Below are 18,883 nucleotides of genomic sequence, written 5' to 3' on the forward strand. Positions count from 1 at the left end.
GAACAAAAAGTTTTGCAAGGGTCAATATTGGAAAAATTACCCATGCATATGCTTTATAAATAAAAATAAAAGTTTTAATAAAAAATAAATAAAAAAAAATTAAATATTCAAGCCAAGATTGGGGAGTCAAGGCAGGAACTCAAAGAACTCTCCCCCAAACTACTCCAAATTCTTTTAAATAATGACTCTAAATAAATTTTAGAGTATCAGAACATTAAAAAATATGGAATGGAAATATTTTTCAGGGCTGAGCTGGCTGCAATGCAGCCATCTCAGAGCTGCTCCATTCTTCCTGGACAACAATGGCAGCACAGAACCCGAACCTGGAGTGGCTCTCCCAGCACCATGGGGCAAACCAAGTCAGGCCACATGACCGTCAGCAGCATGCAGGATAAATGTAAAGCACTGAAGCTAATTTTGCAAATCCACCTTTCAAATCTATAGCATAATTTACCCTGAATCCTTCAGAAGTTCAAAACCCACAGAGAGACTGAAAATACAGAGCACTGAATCATCAAGAAATCTCCCCTAAACAGCACAAGAACTTCACTGCAGAGGATTTGAAATATGTTGGAGAAATCGGAGGAGGAGCTTATGGTTCTATATTCAAAATGGTCCAAAAACCAAGTGGGCAAATAATGGTAGTTAAAAAGATTTGGACTACAATGGATGAAAAAGAACAAAAACAGCTTCTTATAGACTTGGATGTGGTGATATGAAGTAGTGATTGCCCACATATTGTTCAATTTTATGCAGCACTCTTAAGAGACGGTGACTGTTGGATTTGTATGGAACCCATGTCTACCTCATTTGACAAGTTTTGCAAACACACACACACACACACACACACACACACACACACACACATATATATATATAATGTAATAGATGATGTTATTCCAGAAGAAATTTTAGGCAAAAATCACTGTAGCAACTGTGAAAGCAGTGAACCACTTAAAAGAAAACTTGAAAATTATTCACAGAGATATCAAATAATTTTCTGATACTCTTCTGGATAGAAATAGAAATATTAAACTTTGTGATTTTGGCATTAGTGGACAACTTGTCAACTCCATTGCCAAAATAAGAGATGCTGGGGGCAGGTCATATATGGCACCTGAAAGGATAGACCCCAGTGCATCAAGACAAGGATGTGAGGTCCGTTCTGATATGTGGAGTCTGGGAATCACACTGTAGGAGCTGGCTACTGCTTGATCCCCTTACCCAAAGTGGAAAAGTGTATTTGATCTGCTGACATAAGTAGTAAAAAAAGACCTCCCCACAGCTAAGTAATTCCCAGGAAAGGGAATTTTCCCCAAGCTTCATTAACATTGTCAACTTGTGCCTTACTAAGGATGAAGCCAGAAGACCAAAATATAAAGAACTTCTCAGAAATCTCTTTATTTTGATGTATGAAGAGCACACAATGGAGGTTGCATGCTGTATTTGTAAAATCCTGGATCAAATATCAGCAACTTCCATCTCTCCCAAGTATATTGATTGTCGTTGCTTCTATGCCAAACTCTAGAAAAAGGACTGAGAGAAAACAAGATGTAAAGAATTTCCATCTATCAGAGTGTTTTTATTTCTTGCCCAGACACCATGTGCAAAAAGATTGATGTTCATTTCCATCATTTCTGTATACTCTTGTCATATCGAAAGTGCATTACTGTATTTGATTTGATCACACAGTATTAGTGCTGGTCATAGAGATCTCATCTTGTTCTTTTGTGATGATATGGATATATGGAAGTTAGTATAATTGATCTATTGACATTGATTGGATTACATTTTAAATTCATTTCTAAACACAAAACTTAGAGATGCAGCTACTAGAATGATGTTTTCCAATTCCCAAATGTTTTAAGAAAGAGACAACATAAGTGTGCCATGTTCAAATGTAGAAATGGAGGACTGAATGAGAACTGCCAAGGCCAGTGAGACACACAGAGAGCCTTCTGAAGTTGAAAAACAAAAGAGGAATTTATTTTCTTCATTGAATACAATAGATTTATTGATTTGATGTTTTGTTGCCTTACAATCATCATATATGTTCTGGGTCAATGTGCTCAAATGAATTTATTGTTCAAATGAAATATATTAAATTAAAGTGACTGTTTTTACCAAAAAGAAAAAAAAAAGAAAATTTTTTCAGCTGAAAACAACTTAGAAGGTCAGTAGAAGGGATCTGTGATACCAGCATAGAATACAGTTTTTATTTTGGTATCTCTTTCAGGAGATTATCAGTGGATTCTTTCGATTTCTATTTTACCCTCTGGTTCTAGAATACTGAGTCAGTTTCCTTGATAGCTTTTTGGAAGATGTCTAGGCTCCACTTTTTTTAAACATGGCTTTCAGGGTAGTTCAATAATGTTTAAATGATTTCTCCTGAAATTATTTTTCCAGGTCAGTTGTTTTTCTAAGGGAATATTTCATATTGCTTTTTAAATTTTTCATTCTTTTCATTTTATTTCATTGTTTCTTGATTTCTCATAAAGTCATTTGCTTCCATTTGCTCAATTTTTAAGGAATCATTTTTTAGTGAATTTTTCTATCTCCTTTTCTACTTTTCCAATTCTATTTTTTTAAGGAATTGTGTATTTTTTTGCCAGTTGGCCAATTCTGTCTTAAATCATTCTTTTCTTCATTTTTTTTTGTATTTCCTTTATCATTTGGCCTAATCTATCTTTTAAGGAGGTATTTTCCTCAGTATTTTTGTGTCTCTTTTATGAGAACTATTGAAGTTCTTTAATAATTTTCATTTTCTTGCATCACTCTTATTTTCCCAATTTTTTCCCTACCTCTTTTACTTGATTTTCAAAAGCCCTTTTGAAGTCTGCCATAGCCTAAAACCAATTTATATTTTTATTGGAAGTTTTGAATGTAGGAGATTTGACTTTGTTATCTTCTGAGTATGGATTTTAATCTTGTCACCACAGTAACATTCTATGGTCAGTATCTCTTTGTGTTGTTTTTTTCATTTTCTCAGCTTGTTACTTGACTTTTAACTGTGTTAATATAAGAGTCTCTTTCTAGGGTAGAAAGTACAGCATCCCAAGCTTCCTGGATTTGTGCAGATGTTTTCAGAGATACTTCTATTTTTTTTTAAATAACATTTTATTGACAGAACCCATGCCAGGGTAATTTTTTACAGCATTATCCTTTGCATTCACTTTTGTTCCGATTTTTCCCCTCCCTCCCTCCACCCCTTCCCCCAGATGGCAAGCAGTCCTTTACATGTTAAATAGGTTACGGTATATCCTAGATACAATATATGTGTGCAGAACCGAACAGTTCTCTTGTTGCACAAGGAGAATTGGATTCAGAAGGTATAAATAACCCAGGAAGAAAAACAAAAATGCAAGCAGTTTATATTTATTTTCCAGTGTTCTTTTTTTGGTTGTAGCTGCTTCTGTCCATCCTTGATCAATTGAAACTGAATTAGCTCTCTTCATTGAAGAGATCCACTTCCATCAGAATACATCCTCAAATAGTATCATTGTTGAGATATATAATGATCTCCTGGTTCTTCTGCTCATTTCACTTAGCATCAGTTCATGTAAGTCTCGCCAGTCCAATACAATCTCTGTATTCATCCTGCTGATCATTTCTTACAGAACAATAATGTTCCATAACATTCATATACCACAATTTACTCAACCATTCTCCAATTGATGGACATCCATTCATTTTCCAGGTTCTAGTCACTACAAACAGGGCTGCCCCAAACATTTTGGCACATACAGGTCCCTTTCCCTTCTTTAGTATCTCTTTGGGGTATAAGTCCAGTAGAAACACTGCTGGATCAAAGGGTATGCACAGTTTGATAACTTTTTGAGCATAGTTCCAAATTGCCCTCCAGAATGGCTGGATGTGTTCACAATTCCACCAACAATGTATCAGTGTCCCTGTTTTCCCACATCCCCTCCAATATTCCGCACTATCTTTCCCTGTTATTCTAGTCAATCTGACCGGTATGTAGTATTATCTCCAAGTTGTCTTAATTTGCATTTCTCTGATTAATAATGATATGGAGCATGTTTTCATATGGTTATAAATAGTTTTAATTTCTTTGAGAATCATCTGTTCATATCTTTGATCCTTTATCAATTAGAGAATCAGAGATGTTTCTAGAGACTTGTAAATTTTCAGTTCTCCCAAGGTAGTATGAGCTAAAGAGAGATTTGATTACAGCCATATGAATGCTTTCACAACCACTCTTTTCTGCCCTGGTACTATAAGAAAGGTCCCAGCTGCACTGTTACTGCATATTTTGGTATGGTAGTGCTCCTCCTCATTCTTGGACTGTAATCCAGGACTGTGACTTAGATCCAAGAATGAGCAAAGGAACAGAGTCCTGCTTCAGTGCAAGCAATGAGACTCCTGTTCTGACAAATTGTTCCACTCCCTTACTGTCTATGACTTGAGAGCTCCAGAACCCACCAATTTATTATTATTATTATAGTTTTTTATTTACAAAACTTATGCATGGGTAATTTTTCATCATTGACCCTTGCCAACCTTCTGTTCCAACTTTGCCCCTCCTTCCCCCCACTCCTTCCCCAGGATGGCAGGTAGTCCAATACATGTTAAATATGTTAAAGTATGTATACATATTTATAGTTATCTTGCTGCATGAGAAAGATCAGATCTAGAGAGAAGGTAAAAATACCCTGAGAAGGAAAACAAAAATGCAAGCAAACAATAACAGAAAGAGTGGAAATGCTATGTTGTGATCTACAATCATTTCCCACAGATCTCTTCTCTTATCCAGGTGTGACAAATCTTTCCTGCAGATCTTCCAAATTGTCATAGGCTAATAAATTGTTTCATTCCATTTTTTTGTGTGTTCTGATGCTGTTAAATTTCTTTAAATTCTTTATTTAAAGTATTTGGAGGGATTTAGAAGAAAGCTCAGGTGAGTCCTGGCTTTACTCTCCCATCTTTGTTCGGATCTCTACCACTAGCTTTAATGCACAATTTCTTTTGTATATTTCATAGTAGGAGATAGAACAGCAGACAGTAAATCACATATTAACATCTGGACTTTGAATCATAATGTTCTAAGAAAATAGTGTCAAACTACAAAGATCTTATTTTCTCTTTGCTATATCTCTGTGTGCCTTAACAACATCCATCATTTACACAAATTTAACCCAGTTTCTCATGAAAAGATGTCTCTTCTAGATAGGAATGAGTCCTTTATTTGTGCTATTGTGCCATTAGTTCCATCCTCCCCACATATTCTTGAAAATTTCTTCTGTCATGATGTCATTCTTTTCCCCCCCTGAGGCAACTAGGGTTAAGTGACTTACCCAGGATCACACAGATAGGAAGTATTAAGTGTCTGAGACCAGATTTGAACTCAGGTCCTTCTGACTTCAGGGCTGGTGCTCTATCCACTGTGCCACCTAGCTGCCCTCTCATTCTCTTTTTAATTGTAAATAAAATTCTATTATACTTCTTCCTGATTTCTAAAAACAAAAAAGGGTCATTTAATCATTTCTTCTCTTTCCTTTAAGCTATTATCTCAAATCTCTACTCAATTTCAAAGCCTACAGAAAGTTTCCTAGAATCATTGCCCCAACATGTTTGCTACTTTTAGTGTAGATGCCATTGTGGATAGAACATTACATTTGTTGTCCATAAATACTCTGATTGGATCCTATCTCATCAATTTATTAGTTATAAAACCCTGTGCAAGTCACTTAACCTTCCCAGCTTCAATTTTATCATCTATATATTGGGAATGAAAATAATAAATACCTTTCAAGGATGTTATGAAATCAAATATGCTAACATATATAAACCAAAAGGGATACATAATATACTATAATTAATTTTTTAATTGCAATATGTAAATGATAATGATGATTCTCTAATTTTAGAGTTATCCTGCTTTATATCTCTTGATTTCAGCCACCACACCCCAGTCTGGTCACTTCTTCTTAGTCTCCCTTCATCATCTCTGTGTTGCCCTCTACTTGTGGACATACACCAAAGATCTCTCTTTTTTATCTTCTCCTCATCTTAGTCCTCTTCCAAATTTCCTTATTTCTGTGAAGTACCTATATTATTCCTCTAGGTTCCCAATGCAACAGTCTCAGAAGCTGGCTTAATTTATAATTCTACCCCATTAAGCATATCTTATTAGTTCCCATTGTTTGTGGTAATCCTTTTTTTTTTTGTTATTAATATTTTTTTACCTATGCAACATATTTTTTATCTATCCCCTTTACTCCACTGCTATGACCAGAACCTTGTTTTAGAAACTCATTAGTTTTCACTTGGATCATTACAATATACCTGTCTCCACATTGTAACAATTGATATTCTTGTTTTTTGAGTATTACACACACACACACACACACACACACAAAAAAAAACAATTTTTTTTTGGAAATCATGCTTCCTTCCAGAGTTGAGGGGCTAAGCAGGGGTGGGGGAGCTAGCACCTTTGCACTATGATGGGAAGGAAGGAGGCTGCAGAGAGCCGCAATTACAGTGATCCATCAAGTAGTTTTTCCAGCCTATGAGTGGGGACAAAGTAAAGAAGCAGGAGCAGTCCCCAAATCAGGTAGAGAGAGAGAGAGCCTGCCTCCAAGTCTGCCCAAAAAAAGGGGAATATAGTAGAAGCCGAGAGTGAGCCACTAGTGAAGAGGCCGGTGAGAAGAATGTCCCGAGCCCTGGGCAGGGATGCTGAGGAAGTGGCCCTGTCAGTTTGCTCTCCGGGGAATTCCTTCCCTTCCCCACTCCAGAACATGAACTTACTTGATCCTCGTAGACCACATCACTAGTCAGCTCCAGCCATTCTCCCTCAGACTCATCACTCAGTAACATCTTCTCAGCAGGGATTCCAAAGAGTCAGCTCGGAAACAGATGCAGAAAAGAAATTACAGGAACTGCATGAGGACCATGAGGACAGTGACCCCAGGAGACATAAGAGAGAGGGAAGTAAGAGTACAGGAGGAAGGATTCTAGAGCAAACCAGTGATCTCAGAGGTTGGGGAGTGGGGAATAGTCTACGGGAGAGGCCTGGAGGAAAACCCTAGGGCTAGAAGGTGCTACTGAAGAGGCAAGTAAAGGATTGGCGCTCAACCAGGCACCCACCTAGGTACCCAAGACTTTCAGCAATTTGGGGGGCTTGCCCTGTGAAAACAGGCAGCAGCAGCAGCAAAAAAGGCCCTATAGAGGGCTGAGGCAGGGAAGGCTGTAAAGGAGACATCTAGTGCGTCCCCAGACTTAGCAACCTAGGAGTTGCTACCACCAAAATGCTTTCTAAAGACCAGGGCATAAGGTCCCCTATCTCATTGTTACTCCAACTTTTAAGAAAATTGAGGAAGTCTGCTGGGCTCCAGATGATAGAAATTCTAAAGCAACCTCCTGCGTTCTGTGACCTCCCTGTTCCTATCTGGCTTTTCCCTGTCCTCTGAGTCCAAACCAGTTGTTCTCCGCCTATCCCCTACCCCCCGGGCCTGGAGCTGGGCACTGGGGGACACCGTCTTCTTCCTCGAGACCGTGGCCCGAGCCACGGAGCTGCAGCTCTAAACCATCCATTCTGGGATGGCAGAAAGGAGGGACGTGAGGCTGCTGGTGGAAGCTAGCCGCTGCACTCAGCACACCATGCTGCCTCTATTCCCCCTTCCCTTTCCCCAGAGCCTCCGGGATCCTGGGCAAAATCCAGGATGTAGCATGTCTCATGGACAGCGCCACCACATCAAAGAAGATAGATTTCATCAGAGGCTTTGTCCCTGGTCGTCAATCGAAAGCCCGTTTCACCGTCAGGGCCCTGAGTGGATGCTGTCAGGGCTTCGGGGAGCAGTCGGTCCTACCAGCATTCGAGGAGGTGGTGAACATCACACCCCTAGGCTAGGAGTTACCCCTGGGTCCTGATGAATGCTGGGAAAGGCAAATCATCAGAAGCCAGAAAATGGTGGCTGAAGGAGAAAGGACTGATCCTGAAGTAGACCTTCTTTGAGGTGCTGGACTTGGACCTGATTACTTCTGCCCTGTTCAAACATGCTCCCCCAGCATGCCAGCTCACACCAGGGGTACTGCTGAAATCCATGCTGGCCCATCCCACCAGAGGTTTTTTGGGAGCTGCTAAAGCGCTTTGAGGAGCCTCCTTTCACATGTGAATATAAGTATGACGGACAAAGGGCACAGAACCACATCCTGGCCAACTAGGACCTAAAGATAATTAGCAGAAAGCAAGAGAACATCAAGGGCAGATACCTGGACTTCATCAGCCACATCCCAAAGGTGAATAAGTATCACTCAGTCGTCTCCTGCATCTTAGATTCAAAGGCTGCAGCGTGGGACCCAGCAAAGAAGCAGATTCAACCCTTCTGGGTGCTCAGCACGCTAAAACTCAAAGAATTAAAGGAGTCAGAAATCCAAATTATGCCTGGATGCCTCGACCTTATTTAATTCAATGGTCAGTCCTTGGACAGGTAGCTGCCATCCTGGAGGCAGACTGCTCTGAGAGAACTCTATTGAGACAGAGAACGAGTTTGTTTTTGCCACATCTCTACAAACAGAAGATACTGATCAGGTTTCCATCTGGAACATTCAGGGAAAGATTGCTGTGAGGAATTCATGGTGAAGACCTTTGACACTAATGTCATTTATGAGATTGACAAGAGATCCCACTATTTGCTAAAGCTGAGGAAGCTGCATCTGGGGGTGATTGAGGCCCATTTTGGCTACAGAAAAGGGACCAGACGCTATGGGGGCTTTCTCCTGGCTGCCTTGGAAAAGTACAATGAAGAGTCCCAGACCATCTGCAAGCTAGACACAGGCTTCAGTGATGAAGAATTAGAGATCTCAGAGCCTCCAGGTCTTCTTGATTCTCATTCCTAGGTCCAGTCTGAAGGAATTGTAAGTACCTCCTGACCACTGCCTAGAGACAACCACTGTACGGGAGGTTAAACATGCTGATCTCTTTGTCTTCCCATCTATTCAGCAGCAGAAGGCTTGGTGGAGAAAGTAAAAAGGGTATCTCCCTAGTTTCCCTTTATTTGTCCAACTTCGACAAAAAGCAAAAGAGGCCATTTTTAGTGCCCAGGTGGCATATTTGTATAAGAAATAGCAACAGTTTTAGAACCAGCAGGACTCCAAATTCCCTAATTCCAAATTCCGAAGATTTATATTAGCTCACTCAGCCCTACCTGGGGGATCAGAGTAAGGATATGACTGATTATTCAACAAAATTTTGGGACTACCAAAAAAAAAATCATGATTGCTATCTCTATATGTTGTTTTGCTTTGTTTTGTTTTTATCCAACCTCTTATTTTAACATTCTGTGTTGTTGTTGTTGTTGTTGTTGTTTCAAGTGTGTCTGATGAAGAAAATATGATTGGTTTCTGATTTCTATTCTGTTTTGCTATCCAATTTATAAGCAAGCTCATTCTCTTCACATTGACTTATGATTACTATTTTCTTCTATTTTATTTTCATTCTTCTTTCTCTTTTTACCTTGTCCCTCTTTAAAATTCTGTTTTGCTTCCATACACTGCCTTCCTTAATCTGTATTTCCTTTAATAATTGTCCCATTTGTTTCTCTTATATCTGTTCACTCTTAGTTTCTTTTTGCATAAGTTAGATTTCTTCACTCAATTTAGTATGTACATGCATGCACACACAAAACACAGACACATTTTTTAAACCAATTTAGATGAGAATAAAGTTCAAGAATTGTTCACCACCCCTCCTCATTGCACACCTCTTTTATATGAGAAAAAATGTCCTATTCTATCTCTCTCTTCTTGTAGTACATCCTTCTTTCACATCCATTATTTCTCTTTGTAGATCATCTCAACATAATTAAAAAATATCATACCCCTTATCTTTGTAGACTCCATCTAACTTCCCTAATAATGATAATAATTTTAGGAAGTACATGTAATTCATATATATAAATACTTTGACTTTGCTGAGTCTTTTATAATTGTTCTTTTACATTTGCATTTTTTATTCTCTTAAATATTGTGTTAGAATGTCCAAATTTTCTATTTATCTTTGATCTTTTTTATCAAGAATGAATGAAAAATTTTTTTCTTGTTTGTTTCACTAAATATCCATTTTCCTCCCTGAAGAATTGTAGAGGGCTGAAACTATTGAATTCAATGCACTGAGGTCAGGACTGCCAAGCGCTTGAGGCTAACTACTGATTGGACGATACTCTATGGGCATAAGCTTGGCAAATGGTCCTTTCCACTATTTGTACTGGCTCAATGATTGATGAATAGAGGATTGCAGGAGGGACTAGGGGGTGGAGTAAGACTAGCCAGGGACACACTCTCAAGGGTAGATGAGGGGGAAGCCGGTCACAGAGAATCTGCTTCCATTCTGTTCATAAGCCTAAGCCTAAGACCAAGAATAAAGATGGACTTTTGCTTATCCTGACTCCAGCTGATTCTGGGGTGTCCTGTTGCTAGCGTGGTCATTACTTTTGGCACCCAAGATGGGAACTGAGGACCCTAACTTCACTGAAGAAGTCTCTGGTGACCAGGAAATAGGGTGAGTATTTAAATAGACAAACTTACTTTATTAAGAGCTAAAATAGTATCCTTTTTTAGCTACAATGGGGCAGATATTAGGAAAAGATTTTCCCCCAGCCCCAGCCCCAGCCCCACACCCACCCCTACCCCAAGTGGGTGCTATAGAAAGCATGCTTAAGCTGAGCAAGGGACAAGGATTAATTGTAACTAGGTAACAGATGGCTAGACTGTTTGGGTACATTAAAATGCATGTCCCCTTGCTTCTTAAAGGAAAAAGAGATAGGGCTAGATAATTGGAAGCTGGTAGAAGAGCAATTATGGGAATATTACAATGATAAAGGTTCGCGTTAAATTTCCAAGGAGATATTCTATACATACAATTGGCCTTTACAAATTCTGCTAGTTATAGAAAAAAGGAAAATTCTAAAAATGGCCAGATGAGATAGTATGAGGAAAATAAGGAGGACAAAGGAGGGATTAACAGTGATATCACCAGAGGGCATGAGGAGTTAAGTGAGGATGAAGGTTGTGTTGATTTTAGCTCTCACAAAGCTGTTTCAACCCCGCCTACACGGGAACTGATTCTTGACATGCCCCCTTCAACTTTTCCTTCCAAGATGGAAGGGGAAGGAGTAGTAGGAGGGGCTGTGACACCACTAGCACCTTCCCCCCAAAAAAATCACCCCCTCCTATGACTAGATTGCAAAAGGCAGTAGTTAAAGCAAGGAAAGAAGGCCAGAATTTAAGTGATTTGCAAATGGAAATGTATCCAGTGATTCAAGAGTTTGACTCTTCAGGTCAAGGAAGTAGAAGATACACTCCTTTTGACATAGAAATCCCCAAAGACCTGAAAAAGGCTTGCACTCTTTATGGGACTACATCAGCTTATGTTAAGATGTTACTACAGAATTTGGTTTATGAAGTCTTAACCCCTAGGGACTGGCTATCTATAGCAAGGACATGCTTAGAATTTGGACAAAACTTGTGGCTTTCTGAATATAGTGAGCTTTGTAGGATATAGGCCCAACAAAATAGTCATAGTGAACATAATCCTCTAATCACCTGTGACCAACTAACAGGTGTAGGTTCTTATGCAGAAATTTTAGTCAGATTAATTACCCCTTAGCAGCTTATGGGCAAATTGCTGCTGTTGCTATCAAAGCATGGATTTTGCTTCCCAATAAAAATGACAAGGGGGAAGCTTTCACAAAAATAACACAAGGGACAAATGAACCTTTTGCTGATTTTGTGGTTCATTTGCAGACAGCTATCATACGCACTAATGGTGAAAATGCAGTAACAGATATTATGATAAGGCAACTTGCTAAAGAAAATGCTAATGAGGTTTGTAGAAGAATTATACTAGGACTATGCAAGGATGCTCCTTTACAGGAGATCATAAAACACTGTGCCACAGTGGGCACAAATGCCTCTTATAGCTAGACTATGATGCAGACTTCCCAAAATCCAAACATGGGGAGACGGGGTCCCTTTTAGCAAGGGACTTCCAGAGAGACTCGTCAATGCTTTCAATGTGGTAAAGTAGGGCATCTGAAGGCTCAATGTTGGCATAGAGACAGAGTGAGAAAACAGGGCGGGAGAACAAGACCCAAAACCCCATGTCCAAAATGCAACAGAGGCTTCCATTGGGCATCAGAATGTAAACTGATTCAGGGAAATGGTATGAGGGGCCCAGCCCCAGGGCCCAAGACAAAAAACAGTTGGGGCATGATGGCAGCCAATGCTATACCCAGAGAGTACCTAGAAGTCCAGTACCCAGACATGACCAATTAGTCAGGAAGCCATATGATGGGAGAAGGGGATTACATAATCAACCAGCCAGAAAGCAATCTGATGGGAGAAAGGAATTACAATTAGGGAGAATAGAGTTCTATGCAGCTGGGACAACTGAGATATCCCCTGGAGTGGTGAAATCTGTTCCTCTCCAGCCTATGGATCCCTTGCCTCCAGACACAGTGGGCTTGACCATTTCACCTCCTGAGAGCACTTACAAAACAATATCCATCCACATACTGATGTGGGAAACTGGGGAATGTGTAGATAATATCCCAGTCACTAATACAGGTAGACAATGTGTGACTTGTCACCCAGGAGAAGTACTAGCATCAAGTTTACTAATAAAGACTCCTAATAAGCAATCTGGTGATAGTTGCCCAGATTCTGACTCCAAGCAACAGAATCCAGGAATATATTGGGCAACAGCTGTAACAGCTGACCGACCTATGCTCACTATCTATATAAATGGCATACAATTAGAAGGATTGATAGACACAGGTGCAGATCATACAGTCATTAGAGGTGTCAACTGGCCCAGTTACTGGCCAAAGATTAAGGCAGACAGCTACGTGTCTGGCGTAGGGGGATCAATAGTAGCTGAAGTTAGTGGTACCCCTTTAAGATGGATTTTTGAATGTGAAACAGAAGTTTTTACTCCTTTTATAGTTGAAAAAATCCTCATCAATCTGTGGGGAAGAGACATTTTACAACAATTAGGATTAAAAATGAGTACGTTGATTTTTTTAGGCAGGGCTGCTGTTGAAGACTTGCATATACTTCTGAACATTTTGCACACTTTTGTGCACAGTATAAGATTTTACACACCACTGGCATACCCTTTAATCCTCAAGGACAGGCAATAGTAGAGAGTAGAAACAGACATTGAGACACTCCTCCAAAAATAAAAGAAAGGGGGAGTCACGGGTAACCCCTTTATACTATTAATTTCTTGATTTTTGACAGACACACTGGCTCCAGCAGACAGGTTTTATAACCCACTTGAAGGGCAGTGTCCAGTGTGAGCAGATTCACTATCTTTAAATAATCACCAGGTGATGTGGAGAGATCCAGAAAGTGGTGAATGAAAGGGACCAGATAGGTTAACTGCTTGGGGGAGAGTGTTTGCTTATATCTACACAGGTGGAGAAGGAAGCAGATGGGTGCCAACAAGCCGTATTTGCCTTGTCCATTGGAGGGATTCGGAGCAGATGCTTGGGAGAAGACCCAAGAAACATCGGATGGATCCGTTGCTGACTGTGCCCATCACTGAAAGAGCATGGCAGTTATAGTATTTGACTCATGGACATCAAAAATTGTTAGACTTCAAAACCCTCAAGAATCATTGGATTCTCTGAGACACACTAAGATTGTTGTAGGTGTGGTGATTTTCTTCTTTTAAAATAATATGGTTCTCTCTGGGAGAGAGCAGGTTTCTCAGGAAAGTTTTCTGGAGGCAGACTTAGTTTCAGTCAAGAGAAAATAATCACCCAAAATGCAGCCAGCTGATAAAATGCAAAGGTTTATTTTCTCCTTCCAGTATAGCCCAGTTACTTTTTCTTAGAGGCCTAACTCTCTGCTTGGTTCTAAGAGCTTTTGCAGCTTTGTCCTTTGCTTCTGCCTCTGCTTTCTTCAGCTTCCAGAGCCAGAACCAAGTTGAATCTGTCTTGCCTCTGAGAGAGGGCTTCTGGCTCTCAATTTCCCTCTTTGACCCCAGTCAATGTTCCGAAGTAAAATTCCTCACTCAGAAAGGGCTTTTGGCTGAACTCGCTCTAACCTGAAGTAACTACCTAACCGGAAGCTAAGAGCCTCTTTATATATGAATTCCCAAAGGTTGACTCCTCCTTCTGGAGGCACACCTAAGGGAGGTGTGAATTCACAAAGTTACAAAGTTTACCTCCCATACTTGTGAACTCCAATGAGTACTGATGTGAACACAAGCACTGTATCTATTAGTTCTACTTAGTACCTTGTTTCAAGTTCTGGCCCAAAACATCTCCTTGCAAGATCAGATCAATAATCTATCAACTCTAATGAGTTAGTAATTTGTAAAGATTCCAACAGTAGGACTTCAAAACCCTCAGGAATCATTGGATTCTCTGAGACATGGTAAGATTGTTGTAGAACCTCAAAACCCTCAGGAATCATTGGATTCTCTGAAACATGATAAGATTGTTGTAGGACTTCAACACCCTCAGGAATCATTGGATTCTCTGAGACATGATAAGATTGTTGTAGGACTTCAACACCCTCAGGAATCATTGGATTCTCTGAGACATGATAAGATTGTTGTAGGACTACAAAAACCTCAGGAATCATTGGATTCTCTGAGACATGATAAGATTGTTGTAGGACTTGAAAACCCTCAGGAATCATTGGATTTTCTGAGAAATGATAAGACTGTTGTAGGACTTGAAAACCCTCAGGAATCATTGGATTTTCTGAGAAATGATAAGGCTGTTGTAGGACTTCAAAATCTGCTGGGATCATTGGATTCCCTAACACATGAAAAGACTGTTGCAGGACTTCAAAAACTTGCGGGGATCATTGGATTCCCTGATACGTGAAGCAATGGACAATAGATTGGTTTTGGACTATCTCTTGGCTGCTGAAGAAGGCATATGTGTGACTGTTGTTTATTTACCCTCCTTCTAGGACTTCTGGAAATCTCTTATAATACCATATTGATTTATATTGTTTGTTATATCACTACTTGCACATACAATTCATGTTTATTGCACCACATTGAACCTGCACTGGTTGTAGTGAGGGTCATCACTAATAGCCTCTGCGTTATTGCTATGTGCTCGTGTAATACCTCCCATGCTGATGGGTTTGTGCTTACCTGTTTCTAATAAGAGCCTTCAGCCCAGAAACCCGCTAGCAATCCCCACTTCCCTTTGGTGCTTTTCAGCTCCCTTCCTGAGATGTTGGGGAGGGTGTGATCATCTCCTTTTTAGTGCTTTCACTTCCCTTCCTGAGAAGTCAGGGGAATTGTGATCACTTTCTTTTCAGTATTTTCACCTCCTTTCCTGAGAAGTCAAAGAGGGCATGATCACCTCCTTTTGGGGGCTCTCACTATCCTGAAAAGTCAGGGATGCCATGACCACCTGTGTTTTAAAACAAAAGAAAGCAGGAGATGTAGAGGGCTGAAACTATTGGGTTGATGCACTGAGGTCAGGACTGTTGAATGCTTGAGGCTAACTACTGACTGGACAATACTCTATGGGCATATGCTTGGAAAATGGTCCTTTCCATGATCCATACTGGCTCAATGATTGATGTATAGAGGATTGTAGGAGGGAGTAGGGGGTGGAGTAAGACAAGCGAGGAACACACTCTTGGCGGTAGACAAGGGAGAAGGAAGTCTGGGAGATTCTGCTTCCGTCTTGTTAATCCTGTGTCTAAAGACCAAAAATAAAGATTAAGGACTTTTGCTTATTTTGACTCCCGCTGATTCTGAGGTGTCCTGGGTGCTAGCATGGTCATCACATACCCCTTTAAAATGAAAACTGCTAAAGCTTGTGTGATATGGACTATGGCTGCATTAATTGTTTCTTTTTGGATACTTTCAATATTTTCTCCATGACCTGAATGATCTTGATTTTTTCTATAATATTCCTGGGAATTTTCATTTTGGTATTTCTTTTAGGAGGTAATCAATGGATTCTTTTAGTATCTAGTCTAGATATATGATATATTTACATTTTTGTTCTCTTTTTAAAAAAAAGTCAACAGTATTTTATTTTTCTTCCAAATACATGTAAAGATATAAAGCATTTATTTTTGTAAGAATTAGTATTCTAAATTTTTCTCCCTTCTTTACTGCTCTTTTCCCAAGACACTAATCATCTGATACAGGTTAAATATATGTAATCCTTTTAAACAGATTTTCACATTTGTTATATTGTACAAGAAAAATCAGGACAAAGAGGAAGGAGGAAAATGAAAAACAAAAACAAATAAGCAAACAACAACTATGGAAATAATATGCTTTTACCTATATCCAGTTTCCATAGATCTCTCTCTGCATGCAATTGGTATTTTTCAGGAACTGCCTTGAAGCACTGCATTGTTGAGAAGAGGCAAGTTCATCCCAGTTGATTTTCACATAATATTATTGATAATGTGTACAGTGTTCTCCTGGTTGCGCTCATTTCACTCAGCATCGGTTCATATATCCAACTGGGTTGCATTTTTTATAGAACAACAGCATTCTATGACCTTCATATACTCTCATCCAGTCATTCTGATAGGTATGCATTCAGTTCCTTACCACTGCAAAAAGAGCAGATCACAAAAAAATTTGAATATATAAGTCCTATCTCATTTTAAAAATATATCTTTGGGATACAGATCCAGAAGTGAGACTACTGGAACAAAGGATATGTACAGTTTTATAGTAATTTGGGCATAGTTCCAAATTGCTCTCCAGAACAGTTATATCACCTCACAATTTCATCAACAATATGTTAATGTTCTAGTTATCCCACATCCCCTCCAACATTTATCATTATCTTTTCCTGTCATCTTAGCTAATCTGAGAAGTGTGTAGTGGTACCTTAGAATTATCTTTATTTGTATTTCTTTAATCAATAATGATTAAGAGCATTTTTTTTTCATATTACTAGAAATAGTTTTAATTTTTTAATTAAAAGTTGTCTGTTTATGTCTTTGACCATTTCTCTTTGAGGAATGACTTGTATTCTTGTAAATTTCAGTAAATTCTCTATATTTTAGAAATGAGGGCTTTATCAGAAATACTGGCTATAAATGTGTTTTACCCACAGCATTCTGTTTCCTTCCTTAATTTGGCTGCATTGACTTTTCTGTGTGAAAGCTTTTTAAACTGATGTAATCAAAATTAATTATTTTGTGTTTCATAATATTCTCTAGTTCTTCTTTGGCCATAAATTCCCCCATTCACCATAGATCTGACAGGTAGAATTTCTCTTACTCGACTAATTTGCTTATATTATTATCTTTTCTGTCTAAATCATGAATCCATTTTGACCTTTTCTTGTTATAGTATTTTAGATGTTGATCAATGCCTAGTTTCTGCCATATTAATTTACAATTTCCTAGACATTTTTGTCAAATAGAGAATTCTTATCCCAGAAGCTGGAGTTTTTGGTATTATGAAATACTTGGAGTACTATAGTCACTGACTATTGTGTCTTGTATATCTAACCTATTTCAATGATCCACTATTCTGTTTCTTAACCAGTACCAGATGGTTGTGATGACCATCACTTTATAATATAGATATAGATTTTAGATAATATAATATAGATATATGGATATGGCCAGGCCACTTTTCTTTGCATTTTTGTTTCATCTGTTTTTTTGGCCTTTTGCTCTTTTAGATGAACTTTGTTATTTTTTTCCTAGCTCTATAAAATAATTTATTAGTAGTTTAATTAACATGGATCAGAATAAGTATATTAATTTAAGCAAAATTTTCATTTTTACCATATTAGCTTAGCCTACCATGAGCACTTCATATTTTTTCAATTGTTTAAATCTGACTTTATTTGTTTGATAAGTGTTTTGTAATTATATTCATGTTCATGCTTTGTCTTCAGGTACCCTGCCAAATATTTTATACTGTCAACAGTTATTTTAAATAGGATTTCTTTCTATCTCTTGTTGCTGGGCTTTGATAGTAACATATGGAAATGCTGATGATTTATGTGGATTTACATTATGTCCTAGGAACTTTGCTAAAGTTGTTGTTTCAAGTAGTTGTTCATTTGATTTTCCAGGATTTTTTAAATAGACCATCATGTTATCTGAAAAATATGATAGTTTTGTTTCTTCATTGCCTACTCTAATTCCTTCTTTTTCTTTTTCTTTTCTTATTGCCAAAGTTAACAGTTCTAGTACAATGTGGAATAATACTGGCTATAATGGGTTTGTTTTAGTCCTCATATTATTGGGACTGTTTCTAGCTTATCTCTATTACATGTACTGCTTGCTTTTAGTTTTAGATAGATATTGCTTATTATTTTAAGGAAAGATCCCTTTACCCCTTTGCTCTCCAGTGTTTGTTATAGGCATGGGTGCTGTATTTTGTCAAAAGTTATTTTCTGCATGTGTTGTGATTATCATATTATTTCTGTTAGTTTTGTTATTGATATGGCCATTAGTTTTCCTGATATTGATTCAGCCCTGCATTCCTAGTATAAATCACACAGGGTAATCGTGTATTTTCCTGGTGACAAATTACTGTAATCTCTTTGATAATTTTCTTTTGAAGTTTTTTGCATCAATATTCATTAGGGAAATTGGGCTATGATTTTCGTTCTCTATTTTGGCCCTTCCTAGTTTATATGTTAGCACCATATCCATGTCATAAAGACATTTGGCAGAACTTTTTCTTCATCTATTTTTCCAAACACTTTATATAGTATTGGAATTAATTATTCTTTAAATATTTGGTAGAATTCACTGATAAATCCATCTGGCTTTGGAGATTTTTTCTTATGTAGTCCATTGATGGCTTGCTTAATTTCTTTTTTTTTTTTTTTTTATTTTTTTTTTTACATAGGATCATTCATTTTATTTACTGTTCTGTTAATCTGGA

General features: G+C 38.4%; 2 pseudogenes; both read left to right on the forward strand.

Annotated features, from left to right (window-relative positions):
• Positions 1-261: 261 nt before the first annotated feature.
• Positions 262-1,528, forward strand: LOC127557082 (dual specificity mitogen-activated protein kinase kinase 4-like; annotated as a pseudogene).
• Positions 1,529-6,674: 5,146 nt separating this feature from the next.
• LOC127557083 (DNA ligase 1-like) lies at positions 6,675-9,187 on the forward strand (annotated as a pseudogene).
• Positions 9,188-18,883: the final 9,696 nt, after the last annotated feature.

Source organism: Antechinus flavipes, chromosome 3 (assembly GCF_016432865.1).
Source record: "Antechinus flavipes isolate AdamAnt ecotype Samford, QLD, Australia chromosome 3, AdamAnt_v2, whole genome shotgun sequence".
NCBI lineage: Eukaryota > Metazoa > Chordata > Mammalia > Dasyuromorphia > Dasyuridae > Antechinus > Antechinus flavipes.